Source organism: Prionailurus bengalensis, chromosome A2 (genome assembly GCF_016509475.1).
Source record: "Prionailurus bengalensis isolate Pbe53 chromosome A2, Fcat_Pben_1.1_paternal_pri, whole genome shotgun sequence".
NCBI lineage: Eukaryota > Metazoa > Chordata > Mammalia > Carnivora > Felidae > Prionailurus > Prionailurus bengalensis.
The window spans coordinates 48,725,994-48,745,041 of NC_057348.1; the positions used below are offsets into that span (position 1 = coordinate 48,725,994).

The 19,048-nt window shown below is 36.5% G+C and overlaps 1 protein-coding gene across 2 annotated transcripts in view; it reads left to right on the plus strand.

Annotated features, from left to right (window-relative positions):
• The window catches only part of GRM7 (glutamate metabotropic receptor 7), an 859,113-nt gene that overhangs the window by 175,455 nt on the left and 664,610 nt on the right, over positions 1–19,048 (plus strand). The window lies entirely within an intron of this gene.

A 19,048-nucleotide genomic window follows, 5' to 3' on the forward strand; every position in this document is an offset into this window, starting at 1 on the left:
CTGTTGATGTCAGCTATAATAAATTGCCCCAAATCTTCATGGTTTAGCATCAAAGTGCACACAGTCTTTTCAGATGTTTGGTAGTCAGCCTTCCATGCAATATTCCTTTCATCTCATCCATCTTAGGACCTATTTCTGAATCTTCTGCCTTTGGTTGGACAACAAGTGAAGAGAATGCAAGAAGCATCAAATTTCAAGGTCCCATCTTGCATGAGAGAGTGGCTGTGACTTCTGTTTAAAGACTGTGAGGGGGAAAGAGGAATCGGTGAGCATCTAGCCAGATTTGACCACAAGAGAGGAGCCTTTTTAAATTGTTTTCACTGTTTTGCATATGTCCTAGTATACTGCTAAGATTTTCTAACAGGTTTATGTTCTTTGGCTATCATTGCATGACTCCATCTTTTGCTGTCTCTCCACTCCATCCTGACACCGCACACAGAAGTCAGCATTATGTCTGACACAGGTGGCCACAGACTAACGGACTTTCCCCTCAACTGTCTGTTACTATCCTCTCCCAATATGGTAGCTAGACAAAGCAGTGTGTCACCCTCCTATCCAGATTCTCCCTTCGACTGATATGAGCCAGGAATGGTGACTCCTCTTCATGCCATGGAAATTCCATAACATAACATAACATAACATAACATAACATAACATAACATACACACACACACACACACACACACACACACACACACCCTGAACTTGTGCATATTGCTGCTAGCAGGATGACCATACTTTGCTTATGGTTTTTGACTACTTTGTTCATAGTTTTGTTATAAACTTGCTTCTTCACAGAAAGAAAGATAGCAGGGGAAGCACTGTATCTTGTGACTTACGAGTCTCCCTCATTGTATATGTCTCTTAGGATAAAATACTTACAACTGAAACAAACCCAAATGTTTGATGGAAAATTGCCTCAAAAATCTGGGTATATTCCCTCTTTCTTCCTTTCCTTTCCATTGCCCCTTATGAGTGATGGCACTGAAGGGGACCTTGCTCTTGAGGTACCCATTAGAATTTGGAAGTGCTGCCTTTTGTGCTGTTTTTGGACACTTCCAAACAGGACTCTAAGGTGAGTTTAAATGAGTGCGTGTGAGCAGTTGGCAGAGTTAGGGAGCTTGGTGAGCTGGAGCTGGACTCATTCCGAAGAACTTGACTGTCATGGTGTTTATGGCTTCTCTACAAATATCAGCACATCTTCAGTGTGGTAAACCACACAAAGTTGTTAGCAATTTGTTTGCCGTTGGTGGTTGATACAGTGGGAAGACAGACTACCTTTTTTAGAATTTGCCTTTGCTTACTTACTGTCTTTTTCAGAATCTGGCAACAACCACATTTGTTGCATTTTCTGGCTTCCAATTTTGTCTTTTCCAGGCTGTTTACTCAAGGCACCCCTCTTCTAGAGACATACACAGTTTATGTGGTAACAACTGTTTTCCCTGATGTGCTGGTTCTGGGAGGTAAAGTTAGGTAAATAGCTGAAACCAGAAGCAGATTATGACAAGAGGAAAAGTGGATACTTTTACAAGGGTCCTCAGAAAAAAAAATATTCTGATTGATAAAACTTTAGTTTCTGGAAAGGAGAATCTGATGTGAAAGCCATTGCCAGAAAGTATTGCCTTTTTGCCGTGAACTGTGTTCAAAAATAAGTTCTGGGCAGTAGAAGCTATAGAGACAATAAAGTTGTTCTCATGAAAAAGAGGAAAGCAGAAGAATTAAAAAAAAAAAAGAACTCTGATAAGAAGAATGGAATTATTTATTAAGTCAGTCCAAGCCATTTGGGCAGCTCTATGGATAGAGTTGAGAAGGGTTATTTATCCTAATTCCATAGTTGTGGTTGCTATGGTATGTACCAGGAGCTGGCAGAATTCAGTCTATGCATCAAATCTGGCCCGCTACCCATTTTTATAAATAAAGGTTTTTAAAATTTTTTTTAACGTTTATTTAATTTTGAGACAGAGAGAGACAGAGCATGAACGGGGGAAGGGCAGGGAAAGAGGGAGACACAGAACCGGAAGCAGGCTCCAGGCTCTGAGCCATCAGCCCAGAGCCTGACGCGGGGCTCGAACTCACGGACCGCGAGATCGTGACCCGGGTGAAGTCGGACGCTTAACCGACTGAGCCACCCAGGCGCCCCAAATAAAGTTTTATTGGCAAACATCCATTTATGTGTTTCCTATGGCTGCTTTTGCTCTACATTGGCAGAATTGAGTAGTTGTGACATAGAAATTATGTGGCCTGAAAAAGTGACCATATTTATTTACTATCTAGCTCTTTACCAAAAAGTTTGCCAACACCTGCTATACATAGTAAATGCATATGTGCTAGAGAATTGTTATAAACAAAATCCAATGTGAATGGTTAGAAATACCAAGGCTCTGGGAAATAGGTGTATGACTTTAAAGTTGAGCTTAAGGGTTCATTCGGGTCATCCACTTTAACATCTGTCTCTTCTGCCAGTAGGAAACCAAAAGCAAGAAAAGTGAAGTGATTTCACCAAGGTTGCACAACAAGTAAGAGACAAAGTCAGAATAAACCTCCAGGCTGCTACATTTCATGTCAATATAATTCTAGAAATTGATAAAGAAGACTTACAGTATGAATAGATAAGTGGTCCCTTTTGATTAGTATTTGACATTAATCACTCACAGTTTGGGAAACTGCTGCATATTGGAATGCTATGTTCAGGTCTCCTGGACACTACCTAAGAAGACAAGTTATTCCTTAGTAATAACAGAAAGACCTTACTATAATGCAGACCTGTTTAATGAAGATCCTGGAAGGAAGTTTTGGGTCAGCATATCATAAAGCTTGAGTGATCCTTCAAAGGTTATGTTTATTGATTCAAAGGATGATTTTGCTCTCAAAAATCTCTATTTTTATTTTAAAAATTTCTATGAAACCTCAAATTCCCAGTTCTACTAATGTAATTGAGGCCATGGTGCCAAATTATACTTCTTTTCAGCTGCACTTTCTTGATGATAAGTATTGTCAATGTGAAGATTTTGATGTTAAATAACTTCCTCTGACATGAATGTAATTAATGACCTTTATTCAGAGTTCAACATTGCAATGCAATGGAACACAGCCAAATTTGTGCGTTGAGTTCTTGGATTATTAAAGTCCTCCACAAAAGTTTGATTTCCTATATTTTTAATTATCTCTGACTTACATTGTCAAGCATAAGAGATAAGCAAAGTAACAGATTACATTCAAAGTTTTCTCTTCCTGTTTCAAGCATAACTGAGTTATTGTCTTTTTATATGTCAGAGCACGCAACTCACAGTTGGGTTAGCATCTGACATGAGAGAACTGAATAGGTTTTTCATTCTTGTTTGTTGTGATTTTGTCTGCACTGAAGTATACACATGCAATCAATACTTTGTCATTAAAATCAGTGTCTGAAGTTTCACTTTAAATAATAGTTAATTGAATTTTATGCTAAATTGATGTTGGTGTTCTTGTTTTGCTGACCAAAGGAAGTCCAAGTTATCATGTTTAAGGAAAAAGAAAGAAAGAAAAAAAAAACATTGGGGAGAATAACTTAATTAGAATTCAGTGAGGCTCATAGGTTTAGAAAGACAGTCTTTACTTTCACCATGTTTTATATAATGTCTTTCCCTTAATGATTCTGTTTCTCAGCCAGATAAAGGAATATGCATCTCTGAAGGTTAAGTAAGTGAGTTGTCATAGTGTTATTACTCAGGGACTAAATAAGTATTAAAATCTTGAAATGAAGCATTTTACTCATCCCCATTTGTTCTTCTCACACTTGTTCATTAAATAAGTATTTATTGAGAGTTCACTATGCTCCTACCCTCTATTAGGCATTTGAAATTAATGGTGACCCAAACCATGCACTTGCCTAGTTCTCCTGAGGCATATAGTATTATAGTGAGGGAGGCAGCTATTAATAAAATAATCCCATAAAAGTAAATGTAGAGTTACTCCCTGAGAAAAAATGTTATGGGGGAAGAGATAATACTTCTATGGTTCTATGAAAAACTACACAAAGGAAGCCTGATCTAGACTGGGGATGCAGGGTCCCTTCCTATTTTCAGAGTTTATTTGAGCTGAAAGCTAATTGATAGATAAAGAGTTAATTCAAGATGAGTGGAGGACAGAAGGAGAGCCCCAAGCAAAGTGAGCTGCCTGAACAAAGATTCTGTCATGGAAGAGCAAGGATGATGGCTCCTTTAAAAAATGGAGAACACCAACCCGGTTCAGTATCTGAGGAAGTGGTGTTGGAAAGTAGAGATCACACCATACTTAAAAGTTTGGTTTTCCTCTAGGAATATAACCAGTCAAGACTTCATTAGGGTGGTAATGTGGTTGTATTTGAGAACTGAAAATACCACTCCTACTGCTAGTGTGGTAATGAATTGGAGCAGGGGCAAGAATGGAAGGATGCAAGGCTATGGAGAGTTCTGTGTTAAGAGACTTGTGCAATGGGATGTCTCTTCATGCCCCATGCTTTCATAACTATGAAATTTTCCATGGAACTCACCCATGTAACCCTTTGTGAAAAAGGAGACTTCTTTGTTAATGAAAGAGGGGGGATACTAACTAATATGAAAGTCTGCTCTGAGTCAAAAGCCTTACATACATCAAACTGCTCAACATCAACATCACAAATATAAGGGGACCTTATTCTATACATGAAGAAATCAAGCTTTACAAAGCTTGAGCGACTCTCAAAGACCCACAGCTTATTAGCATGGGAACAAAATTTAAATCCATGATAGTTTCACCTCCAAACACACATTTTTATCTAATACAGTCACCTCAGTATCCTCTCTTAATGTAAATATTTCAATAGGGACCAATGTCCAAGTAGATTACTTAATAAAACGTAATGAAGTTTTGGAAAGTAAATCCATGTTTCTTTTCAGAGGTGGAGCTGAGAATCTTAAGGCCAAATTAAATCATAACCTGTACAAATGAAGGGGGTAAATCCCAAAAGTTCATTCCAGTTGACTATCCAGGTGTGTAGAGAAATGTTTTTGTTTTGAATATTGCATATGCAGTGTGGTCATCCACCAGGATTTGGAATTGCATGTACTCAGAAGCACCCATAATCTCTTACTGGGACAGTAGGATTCAACTTACAAATTCTCCCTGCTGCACAGTGTTTGATTGACCACCAATTACATTCCAGTTGGAAGAAAATTTAGTTGTTCTGAAATCAGAGTTCTATTTGTTTTATATTTGATTAAATGTGTTTACATGTGAAAACTCCTCAGGAAAGTGAGACAGACACACACACACACACACACACACACAGACAAACACACGAACACACATGCACATACAACAGTTTGGGTTTTGTTTGTTTTGTTTTTTGTTGTTTTTTGTTTTTGTTTTTGTTTTTGGAGTTTGGAGATCAGTGCTTCAATTTAAGGTAAAAATCCTACAGTATTTGCAATTGAGGACACTTGAAGTTTACACTACAAGATCCGGAAACTTCATCTTGTTCAGGAAAGTTCCTTATAAAAGGTTCTTTAAACGTAAAAAAATATATATATATCAAACTCTTATCATGTAATCTTTACCCCAACCCTATGAGATGGACTAGTTGATTGAAAACAGTAGTTGGCCTGAACTTGAGAAAGTTTACCTACAATGAATGCAAGAATATAAATTTCTGCTTAACAAGATGAGATCGTGGAGTTCCTAATGAATTGTAAGGGTACATACTTGTGAAACTGAACCCAAGTGTCTGTCTATGAGAACCTTTGCTTCTGTTTTTCTGTCTCTTAGGTAGCATGTCTCTAATCCGAAAAGAGGTTAGCTGCAGAACTTATAAGCAATGAGTCTTGGGCAAGTTTTTCCTTTTAACTGCAACTACTGCTGAAGGAAATCCTTTGAAAAAGTTGGCCCAGTCCCATCCGACTGTAAAGTGTACAAAGGTATTAGGTGAATGGGAAGCTTTCTTCTTTTCTCCCTCCTCATGACTGTAATTTAAAAGATTGGTTTCAGTTCTTTAGAGATTCAAATGAAGTCAGCAATTTAAAGTGCTTTTTAAGGTGCAAGAATATTTCTTGTATTCTGCAATAGCTCCTATTGATTTCAACCAGAACAATATTTTTAGAAGGATTCAGTGTGGATAATGAAAACAGGAAGACATACTGATTCTGACCTGCCAGATCAACCTATAATCTCTACATCAACAGGCAACTTTATTTAATAGTTTAGAAACTAAATAAATCTGATCTAATAACTGGCTTAGCTATAAAAGATATTTATGTGCATTAATTTTTAATTCTTTGTGCCAGAATGCATGATGATACTCACCCTCCCTGTCTTCAGAGAAGTAGTCAGTTTTAACCTATGCATTAATAAATCATGTTAGGATTTATCTCATTGCTTTAGAAATTCTCTTTTTTCTTATGCTTTCTTATACTTTGCTCCAGGGGTCTACTTCTGGAGCTTTCAGATTACCAAGGAGTAACACGATATTTGTACCAAAAATGTATTTAAGAATGAATGATTGTCTTTGAGTTTCATTATCTTGGTTTTAATCTGGAAACTTCATTACCTAAGACATACCATGCTGGTCTAAACTTTTTATCCATCCTGTTCAGTTCTATGTTAACAATAATATCAAAAAAAGTTTCATATAACAGTGCATTCATTGGACTCTTTGAGAGTTATCCAAATCTAAGCACTTAAAAAAATTAACTTTTAGATTTTTTTCTATTTTTATTAGTCTAATTGGAGTATAATTTACATACAAAAGTCATCAATGTACATGTACAAGTTTTGAAAACCTAAATCACCACCACAGTCAAAATATGAAACTTTGCTATCATCCTCCAAATCTCTTTATGTTGTACTTGCTTTGAATTCAGTCTTCTCCCCCATCCACAGACCGTACTAATTACTGGTTTGCTTTCTATTGCCTGCTAGCAAACAGTATGTAATCTTTTGTGTCTGGTTTCTTTCATTCAGTTTAATGCTTTGAACATTCATCCATGCTATTGCAACAATCAGAAGATTGTTTCTTTATATCCCTGAGTAGTATTACACTGTTTAGATGTATCACTGTTTGTGTATACCCTAGATGATGGGTTTTTGAGTTCTTTCTATTTTGGAGCTATTAAGAATAAAGCTGTTATAAAGACTTTGAACAAGTCTTTCAGTGGACATATGTCTTAATTTCTCTTGGGTAAATACCTACTAGTGTTTTGCTGGGTTTTATATTATGTGTATGTTTAATTTTATAAGAAACTGCTAAACTCCTTTCCCAAGTGGCCATATCAGTTTATATTCCAACCAGTGTTTTATATAAGAGTATCAGTTATTTCATATCCTCAATGACACTTGCTTTTTCTCTTTTTTAGTCATTCTAGTTGGTACGTAGTGGTATTTCATTGTGGTTTTAATTTGCATTTTCCTAAGCTTTCATGTTATTAAGAGTCTTTTCATGTGCTTATTTTCCATTCATATATCCTTCTACTCTCTCCATAGTTGTATCTTTACCAGAAAATCATACAGTTGGAATTACATAATATGTAGCCTTTTAAGATTTGCTTCTTTCATTTAGTAATATGCTTTTAAGATTTCTCTTATATCTTATCATGGGCTGGTAGCTCATTTTATTTTAGAGTTCAATACTATTCTGTTGCCTGGGTGTACCACAATTTATTTATCCATTCACCTACTGAAGGACATCTTGGCTGTTTCCAAGTTTGGGCGATTATGAATAAAAGTGCTATAAACATCCTGTTCAAGATTTTATGTGGAAATAAATTTTCAACTTCTTTGGGTAAATACTAAGGAGTGAAATTGCTGGATCGTATGGTAAAAGTATGTTTAGTTTTTTTCTTTTTTTAATTGAAGTATGGTTAATATACAAGTGTTATATTAGTGTCAGGTGTACAATATAATGATTCACCAATTCTATAAATGTTTCATTGCTCACCACCATCAGCCACATAGCAGAGTATGTTTAGTTTTCCAAGAAACACCAAACTGCCTGCCCAAGTGTCTCTAGCATTTGGCATTTCCACTAGGAATGAATGAAAGTTTTTGTTACTCCACATTATTTTTAAACATTTTTAAGTGTTTATCTATTTTGAGAGAGAGAGACAGAGAGAGAGAGAGAGAATGGGGGAGGGGCAGAGAGAGAGCTATCAGCCCAGAGACTGACACGGGGCTTGAACTCATGAACCATGAGAACATAACCTTAGCTGAAGTTGGATGCTTAACCAACTGAGCCCCCCAGGTGCCCCTCTCTTACTCTACATCCTTACCAGCATTTGGTGTTGGTCAGTGTTCCAGATTTTGGACCCACACTAACAGTGGTGTAATGATAGTCATTGTTGTATTGATTTGAATTTCCCTGAATGCCATATGCTAATTTGCCATCTCTGTATCTTCTCTGATGTGATATGTACTAAAGTCTTTGGTCCATTTTTTAAATTAGGCTTTCTAAATTTTTATTTTATTAAAAAATTTTTTCTTAATGTTTATTTATTTCTGAGACAGAGACAGAGCATTAGTGGGGGAGGGGCAGAGAGAGAGGGAGACACAGATGCAGAAGCAGGCTCCAGGCTCTGAGGTGTCAGCACAGAGCCCGAGGCAGGGCTCCAACTCCCAAACCATGAGATCATGACCTGAGCCGAAGTCTGTCGCTCAACCGACTGAGCCACCCAGGCACCCCTATTTTATTTTTATAATTTCAGCTTTATTGAGGTATAATTGACAAATAAAATTGTAAAATATTTAAAGTGTATGTCATGCTAATTTGAAATATGTATATATTGTGAGTGGGTTTTCCCTATCTCTTTAACACACCTGTTCTCTCTTATATTTACCTTCGCGTGTGTGAGAATATTTAAATTCTACTCTCAGCAAATTTCAAAAACAAAATAGTGTTATTAACCATAGTCACCATGGTTTTCATAAGATCCTCTGACCTTATTCATCTTATAGCTGAAAGTTTGTACGCTTTTACCAACCTCTTCCTGTTTCCCCCACACCCCACACCCCAGCCTCTGGTAATCACTTTCCTACTCTCTATTTCTGTGAGCTTGACGTTTTTTTCTTTTCTTTTCTTTTTCTTCTTCTTCTTCTTCTTCTTCTTCTTCTTCTTCTTCTTCTTCTTCTTCTTCTTCTTCTCCTCCTCCCCCTCCCCCTCCCCCTCCCCCTCCCCCTCCCCCTCCCCCTCCTCCGATTCCACATACTGAAACCACACAGTATCTGTCTTTCTCTGTCTAGCTGATTTCACTTAGCATAATGCCCTCAAGTTCTATCCATGTTGTAGCAAATGGCAGGATATGTTTCTTTCTCCTGAGTAGATTAGATTTCATTATTTTAGTGAGCCTCCACCTCTGTACTCTGACCTTCCCTATAATTTCTCAGGTGTCACCTCACCTTCTCTTTCTTTTAGGTAGGAGAGGATGGATAGAATGGGCTGGATTTGGTTATTTCCCTTCTCCCAGGTTGGTTAGGTTCTGATAATACCCCAACAGGTCAGCTCTGGTTAATTAGTTTCCCCTGGAGTGCAGGCTTTGTTAAGAAGAGTGCTCTGGTTTATTTCAGACTGGGATCCTTTTCTCCTTTCCCTGCGGGGATTACTAGGGGATTCCTTCCTTCCTTCCTGCCTTCCTGCCTTCCTGCCTTCCTCCCTCCCTCCGTGGTGGGATTTACTGATATTTGACCTAGTGAAGCTCCAAGAGGTAAATCTCACCATATTGTGAGCTTCTTCTCCCCCATCACTGGATTTCCTGGAATTTTTAATTCTGAGTTGTTTGCAGTGATATTCCAGAAAATCTTCAACCACAGTGTAGGATTTTCTACCCTGGTGCCAGTTCCTTCTGCAGTTTCATTTTAGGAGTGTCTACTCTGGTAAGTCATGAGTATCTGAGTTTGCTTTCGGTCTCTCTAATCCTGGGGGGCTTGGGGTTTATCTGTGTCCTCTTCTCTTAAGGATCCAAGAACTGTTGATTTTTCAGTCTGTTCAGCTGTTTACTTGACAGGATAGAATGGTGACTTCCAGGTTCCTTACTGTGGCAATGGAAACTGGCTGAGGGTAGGTTTTGTTTCTTTTTTGTTGTATTCAGGTTGTTTCTTCTTGAGTGACTTTTGGTAGTTTTGATTCATTAAGGAATTTGTTCTTTTAATCTAAGTTTTCTGAGCTATTGGCATAGAGTTTTTACTATTTCCTTCTTACACTTATTTTAATGAGATTTAATTCGTAAAGCATAAAACTCTTTTAAAGTTCAGTGGGGTTTGTGTATATCTGCTTGCTCTTTCAATGTGTGTAGAATCTGTACTGCATCATCTATTTTATTCCTAATATTGGTAATTTCTGTCTTTTTTTCCTGTGTTCATTTTGGCTAGAGGTTTATCAATTTTATCTTCCAAGCAAACAGTTGTTTAGTTTTATTAACTTTATCTGTTTAAATTTATTATTTCTGCTTTTATTATTTTCTTCTACTTTTTTTTGAGAGGGAAGCATTCATTTATCTCTCTTTTATTTTTAGTTTCTTCAGATCGAAACTTAAATGCCATATTTGATACTTGCCATATTTGATATTTTTATTCTTTTTTTTAAAGTTTATTACTTAGAGAGAGAAAAAAGAGAAAGAGCAGGAGGGGGTCAGAGAGAGAGAGAGAAAGAGAGAGAGAGAGAATCCCAAGCAGGTTCTGTGCTGTCAGCACAGAGCCCAGTGTGGGACTCAATCTCACTAACCATGAGATCATGATCCTAGCCTAATCAAGAGTTGGACACTTAACTGACTGAGTCACCCAGGTGCCCCACTTCTCTTCTTTTCTAAAATGAGTGTTTAATGCTATTTCCCTTGCATCATTCATTTATTAGCATGCATCCCACAAATTGTAAATACTCTGTTTTTACTTTCATTTAACTTAAAGCACTTTATAATCTTTTTTGTGATGTCTTGGTTAGCCTTGGTATATTTTTATAAGGGTGCTGTTTAATTTCCAAATATGTAGCTATTTTTTATTTATCTCTTTGTTTTTTGTTCCAATTTCTTATGTATTCACAGTACATATTTTGTATGACTTCCATCTTTTCAAATATATAGAGACTTGTAATTTTGCATTAAACACACAATTACCTTTTTTTTTTTTAAGTTTTATGTATTTAAGTTATCTCTACACCCAATGTGGGGCTCGAACTCATGACCCTGAGATCAAAGAGTTCCATCCAGTTCCCATTGAGCCAGCCAGGTGTCTCACTACAGTTACCATTTTTAAACAAGTTTAAACAATGAAAAACAAGCTTTTATATTTTCTGGTTCCCTTTATTCCTTATTGTATATACACATTTCCATTTGGCATCATGTTTATTCTGTCTGGGATACTGACTTTAACAGTTTTTGAAGTTTATATATAGGTAATTAAATCTCAAATTTAATATGTTTGAAAAAAATGTTAGTTTCACCATTAGTTTTGAAAGATATTTTTTCTGGGTATAAAATTTACCTCCCTCTGCCCCCCACACACCATTTATTTGCCTTAAAATTTTCACTCAATAACCATCTGTTTGCATTTTTTCTGAAGAAGTCTACTACCATTCTTATTTTTGTTTTTCTGTATATTATATACTTCTATTGCTGCTTTAAAATTTATCAGTATTTTTTTAGCAATTTGCTTATAATGTCTTTTTTGCCTTTTTGTTCTGCTTTGCATTCACTGAATTTTCATTTATATTTTATAGTTTATATCAAACTTAAGAAAATGGTCATTTTTTTTTTTTTCCCAGCTGCCTCTTCTTGTCTCTCCTTATGAGATTCCAATTAACCAACATGTTAGTCTGCTTGGTATTTTCCCACAGCTGACTGATAAACTCTCTGCTTTTATCAAACCCCTTTTTCTCTTAAGTTTTAACCTTGGATGGTTTCTATTATAGTGTGTTTATTTTTCTTAATGTCCTTGTATGCTTTTAATTCTGTCTGGTGTAGTTTTCATTTTAGATTATATATTTTTTACCTGTGGAAGTCCCATCTAGGTGTTTTTCATATAATTCCATTTCTTTCATCTCCTGGGAATTCTTTATTCCATCTTCTTTTTATATATTATATAAATATATATTATATATTATAATATATATTAATATAATATATAAAATAATATATAATATATATTTTATTATATATAATTATATATATTATATATATATATTTCATTTATTTATTTATTTTTGATAGAGACTGAGCATGAGCAGGGGAGGTGCAGAGAGAGAAGGAGACACAGACTCCAAAGCAGGCTCCAGGCTCTGAGCTGTCAGTGCAGAGCCCAATGGGGGGCTCAAACTCACAAGCCCTGAGATCATGACCTGAGCTGAAGTTGGACACTTAACCAACTGAGCCACCCAGTTGCCCCTCTTTTAATTTTTTAAAAAATGTTTAATATTTATTTTTATTTTTGATGGAGGGAGGGAGAGCGAGAGGGAGGGAGGGAGAGAGAGAGGGAGAGAGGGAGGGAGGGAGGGAGAGCGAGGGAGAGGGAAAGAGAAGGAATGAATGGGGGAGGGGCAGAGAGAGAGAGGGAGACACAATCTGGAGCAGGCTCTAGGCTCAGAGCTGTCAGCACAGGGCCTGACATGGGGCTCAAACTCACGGACTTGCGAGATCATGACCTGAGCCGAAGTCAGACACTCAACTGACTGAGCCATCCAGTTGTCACATTTCTTCTATCTTCTTGAATATATGGAGTATATTTATAACAGATATCTCCTTGTCTTTATAACTAGTCCCTCCCTGTCAGCTACATCCATCATTGCTAGATTTGTTTCTATTGTGTATTTCCTCCTAATTTGGGGTCAACTTTCCTTAGTTTTTTATTTTTTTTCAATTTTGATTAGATACTAGACATTGTATATTTTACTTTTTGGTTGCTAGTTTTGTTGTGTTCTTTTCATTAGTGTAGGATTTTGCTTTGTTTTCAAGTTAAGTTACTTGAAAGCAGTTTTATTCTTTTGAGGTTTACTTTTAAGCTTTATTAGGTCAGATTCTGTGTAGCCTTTAGACTGGGGCTAATTTGGCTCCACTACTAAAGCCATACCTTTCTAAGGATGCTACTTGATGCCCTGTGCAGACTGGAACACAGATAACCTCAGTTCTGTTGTAACTTCCTAATATTGTCCCATCTACTCCTTCACCGTGGTGCTTTCTACAATATTGCAGGTTTCCACACATACATGCACAGATCCTTATTTGGCCAAAGAATCAAAGGGACTCCTTTCTATTTGTCAACTCCTTGCCTCTCTGTGCATCTGCCTACTCTTTATCCCAACTCCTTTCATCTGTTCTTAAATTTCTAGCCATCTTGGGCTCCCTGAAGCCTAAAGTCTGACTCTTCAACTCAGGAAATGTACCAGACTCTGTTTACGTTACTCCTCCTCATGCCATGTCCTAGAATCTCTGTCTAGGCAATGAGCTGGGGTGACTGCAGGGCTCACCTAATTTGTTTTCCATCTCTCAGAGATCACTATTCTCTTCCTTCCTGGTATTCAATGTCCGTGAAAAATATATGAATACGTGTGTGTGTGTGTGTGTGTGTGTGTGTATAATATGTACATATTCTTATGTATTCATAGGAATTGTATATATATTCTAGTTTTCCTGTTGTTTAAAGTTGGCATATAAACTATAAATCTGGCCTCTGTTACCCGTTAAGAACCCAAAGAAGTTTATTTATTGGTTTTGTACCATTTTTTAAATCTGTTTTCTGTTGTTTGTTGCTTGGAACAATACAAATCTACAGTCTTTGAGTGATGTTTTATCTCATCCTCTAGAGTTTTAGTTAATATATCAAAGAATATATTGGGATTGTCTTTGTCTTTCTTTTTCTTGCTGTCAAATGGTGACTGTTGTTGCTTGTCATTAGCTATTTCTCGAGATGGTTTTTAAAAAATTGTTTTTAATGTTTATTTATTTTTGGGAGAGAGAGAGAGAGACAGAGAGACAGAGAGGGCACGAGTTGAGGAGGGGTAGAGAGAGAAGGAGACACATAATCCAAAGCAAGCTCCATGCTCTGAGCTGTCAGCACAGAGCCTGATGTAGGGCTCAAGCCCACCAACTGTGCGATGGTAACCTGAACAGAAGTCGGATGCTCAACTGACTGAGCCACCCAGGTGCCCCTCAAGACAGTTTTTTAAAACCAGTAGCCAGTTTTAGGTCGCCAAGCAAGCTGGGAACATCTTTACTCCAATTATCTCTCTTATAGGTGGTAGACAGTTTTGTTGAATTCATGCTACTGATCTCTCTTACACATTCAAATCAAGAACTTAAACATGTACATGGCCCATATACTCATGGCCCATTCATTATTGGTTGGGAGAACCATTAAACTTCGTTAAATAAATCCCCACTGCTACTCACCTTTAAATAAATATTTCCAGCTATTCAAGTGTGAGAAGCAGCCCAGGAGTATATCAGTTTTTGAAGCTACTGTGGAAGATGACAGCGTATTTCTTGGAGGTCTGTTTACCACCCTAACACAGTTGTAACAGGGTCCTCAAAGAAAATTGTGTGTATACCACGTTACCTATACTTATTAGATATACAGTCCAAATTTACTTAAAATCTCGTGTCTGTTTTCAAATAGTGGGACAACAAAGAGACAAAAATCTTAGTGATTTTCCTCGTAAAATTACTATTGTATTTCATCACATCATAAACGTGATATCTGTAGACCTCACAGATGTCCTTATAAGTTGTAAGGTTTTAAAAAATGGCATTTTCTTTTTCTTATATCATTCAATTTTCTAAGCCATTCTGCAGTACAATTAAATATACTAATTTGGAATTTGTAGGGGCAGCCTATATAAATGTGGTGTGAATTAATGAAAATATTAAAAGTAATTCAATTAAGCTCATTTCAAGACCATTTGGTGTGAAAAGCTAGGCTGACAAAGTAAGTGTTGTCTGGGAGAGATCCCTAGGAAACTTGTTTGAATTAGTAGATTGGAATGATTTTCAATTAACATATGGGTTGTTTCTATGCAAATAAAGGTTTCTCAGTCACTTAAGGGAATGTAGGAAAAGTTCATTTAATTACAGTAGTTGCGAATATTACCTCTGAAATCTGTTTACCCCTGTACTTATGCATTTCTTTTGTTTATATATGATCCTTAGTTTTAAGTAACCTATTCTAAATTAGTATAGTACAAAATACAGTGGTTCTCTCTAAATGGTAGGAATATGGATCATTTAAAATTTCTCTTTAGATGTTACCTTATTATTTTAAAAATATATTTAATAAACTTTTCCCTAAGCAACTAATTCCTATCTACTTTACAGATAAAAATGACTGGGAGCTTACTTTCTAACACATCATTTTCTTCTTCATAACTGAATTGTGGTAAACCAGTGCATTTTGCATACACAAAATAATATATTTCTAGAGAATGTATAACCTACAGCATATCTGCTTTAGAATACTAGAATGTTTGAGTTAGATGCACTGATTGCTAAAATCTTTTCCAATTTGAATCTTCCAGATGGAGAAATTGAGTCTCAACAAGATTTTAGGATGGATGCATATAGTTTATAGTTTAATGGTTCACCATGTCTTAATTTAGGGTCACTTCTATCTCTACTGCATACTTTATTGCTTAATTTCTTGTTAGTCAATTGACCTGCACAGGCAAACTGACCAGTATTTGGTCAGTTCCCCCTCTTTGAGCTAATTAAATTTCCTGGGGATATTGGGAGAGCCTCATTTGATTGTCAATCACTTTGACTTTAACTTCTTTGAGAATAAACATGGGAAGCCTTTTGTATTTTGTAAATTCAGATACTTTTTTACTGAATTTCAGAAGCTGAGGGGTGCCTGGGTGGATCAGTTGGTGGAGCATCTGTCTCCCACCTCAGGTCATGATCTTGTGATCTGTGAGTTCCAGCCCTACATCCAGTTCTGTGCTGACATCTCAGAGCCTGGAGCCTGCTTCCGATTCTGTGTCTCCCTCCCTCTCTGTCCCTCCCCCACTGGCACTCTGTCTCTCTCTGTCTCAAAAATGAATAAATGTTAAAAAAAATGAAAAAAGAAGTTGAGTTTTGGCCTTTGTGAGATGATGGATCATATCAAATTTTCTTTCTTCAGGCTACCTGTATGTAGTTCCAGGTAACTAGCTCTATGAAAGTCTGTAAATTAATTCTGGAAAGTGTGAACTAAATAATTTTATATTTACATATTTATATTTATGCATTTTACAATTGAAAAGTATTTAACACAAACATTATATTAAAGCTTTCTCTTCATGTTAATGTAGAATATCACATTGATTACTATTAAATGTTTAGGAATGTTTAGGTTTGGAAAGAGTTGACTCAATTTTGTTTCACTGGGTTTTTTTTGTTTTGTTTTTCATGTGTTTATGACTCTATGTACCAGTGGCATTAAAATTTTGACTGTTGGCAATAATGTCATTTATTTGGTTAGATGTTGTCTTTAATTATCAGTGTTTCGGTAATATGTATTTTATAGGGCAGAGTGAATCCACATAGGACTGAGAGACTGAGTTTTATTTTTTTTAATGTTCCCAAGCAAGTTTTCATACCAATGACCAAATCTAAAGAGCCAGTATATAATACCTCTTTACACAATTTCTCCTTCATTCCCTGCCATTGTTTAATTCACCTATTATTATAACTGGGAAGGTCTTTACACAAGTTTCCTATTCAATCTTTATCCTTCTATAAGATAAGAAAAAGAACATCTCCAAAGATTAAGAGGTTTGTCTATATTAGCTCTACTGATCATTACTAGTCCTAAATTTTCCCCAGAACATGGCTGGAATTCTTGAAAGGAAACTTAAATCTTCCAAAAATAGTTTGTTTTCTATTCCCTCCCTGTATCCTGTAATTGATTGAGGGACAGAAAAAGAGGAAAGGGAGATTTAAGAAGATGGATCAGAGATTTTAGGGAGGTCCTTCCAGTTGACCTTTATTTCTGTCCTTTAGAGTTAATACCTTAAGATGATTGGTAAGGCCCGTGGGTTCATAATTACAAGTATCTCCTTCAGTTACCTGGCTGTTGTAGTTGTGGCAGAGAGAGCAGTGTCTATCAAGAGTCAGCCTGTCTTTGCTGTGTTTTGGTAAAAAGCCATTGGAAGTGGCTGTCCAGGAGGTTCCTAACTTCATACCTACCACCACTACCACTGTCATAGCAACTTTGCATTTGGGTGGGACTGTCTGACTAGTTTTTGCCAACTGACTAAGCGCAGAAAGGATATATCATTTTAGGGACAAGATGTTGAGACAAAGATGTGCTTTTTCTACCTTCTCTTTCTCTCTTGAGTGACTGAGGTACAGAGGAATCTGTGGCTATAGGAGACGCCAGTGTACATAGTAGAAGGAATCATTTTGGGGAAGAAAGCTGCCTATGAATCAAGAACATCCTTAATGAGCTGTTATAAGAATGATAACTAAACCTTTGTTATGTTAAGTCCCTCCAGTTTTGGTATTTATTTGATACAGCCACCAACATTACAGTGACTGCAAGTAGCTTTCTGTATTAATCATGTCAAATAAAAATAATGTGCTTATTCCTTTTACTGCCTAGATGTTTTCCTATGTCTATAAAGGAAGAAATCGCCTTATTTTTATTGTGAAGAGTAGGAGAGAAAAAATGTTATGAGGAAAGATAAAGGCAGTGTCTTTGAAGCATATGTTTATATTTATAAGGCATATCATTGTTTATCTCTCAAGCAATTTTCCCATCTCACATGAGATGTATCATCTCTTTTCACATGCCTACTGTCATACTGGGTGACTGATTTATAGAACACATTGCCATTGAATCTGCAAGCCTTCTCCCAAGCTATTTCTGTGAATGTAATATAATGCCCTTTAAGCTTTATTTGGAATTCACTGTCGTGTTAGTACAGGCATTTTGTGACATACTTTCATAAAAATATTAAGATTTATATGCAGGCCAGACTCCTGAAAATCACATCCCTCATGTCTGGATTTGGGGTAAGATAAATCTTGTAAGGCTGTGCATGAAAATTCCACATAATATGGTTATGTCACTTTTATATTGGTTGAATTGTTCTTAGGTACTTGGAGAGTGACTGTTGGTTATAAAACATGGCAATATATTATTAGTAATAGTAATAATAATAGCCAGCATTTTTGAGCCTTTACTATATATTATATACTGCTCAAAGTTTATAACATATATTAACGCATTTAATCTTCATAGAAAATGCATGAGGTAGGTTACTAACATTACCCTCATTTACTGATGGATAATAAAAAAAGGGATAGAGATGTTAACTAACTTATCTAAGTTTCCACAGAGAGTAAGCTGACATTTAAACTTGGAGTTGATTGGGGCGCCTGGGTGGCTCAATTGGTTAAGCGTCCAACTTTGGGTCAGGTCATGATCTCAGGGTTCCTGGGTTTGAGCTCCACATCAGACTCTGTGCTGACAACTCAGAGCCTGGAGCCTGCTTCAGATTTTGTGTCTCCCTCTCTCTCTGCCCCTCCCTTGCTCGTGCTCTCTCTCTCTTTCTCTCTCTCTCAAAAATAAATTTTAAAAAATTTAAAAAATAATAAACTGGAAGTTGATCATTGTTAGCCACTATATTACAGTATAGTAATATATACTATTATTTTTTAAATTTTTTTAACATTTATTTATTTTTGAGAGACAGAGTATGAGCAGGGGAGGGGCAGAGAGAGAGGGAGACACAGAATTCGAAGCAGGCTGTATGAGCTGTCATCACAGAGCCCAAAGTGGGGCCCGAACTCACAAACCGAGAGATCATGACCCCAACCGAAGTCAGACGCTTAACCAACTGAGACACCCAGGTGCCCCTAATGTATACTATTATTAATATTAGTATATAATACCTCCTAATTAAGATACAAAAGAATACAAATTTTATATCTCACCCTTTCTCTACTGGAACAGCCAGGCATGCACATGAATTAGATACCTCAACAAAGAAAATGAGTAAGCATATATTTAATGAGAAATAGTGACATTTGATCTGTGTGCTAGGTGGGATATGCCAGACTTGAAAGAGAAAGAGAGGAACAAGAACTAACTTGGTGAGCACTTT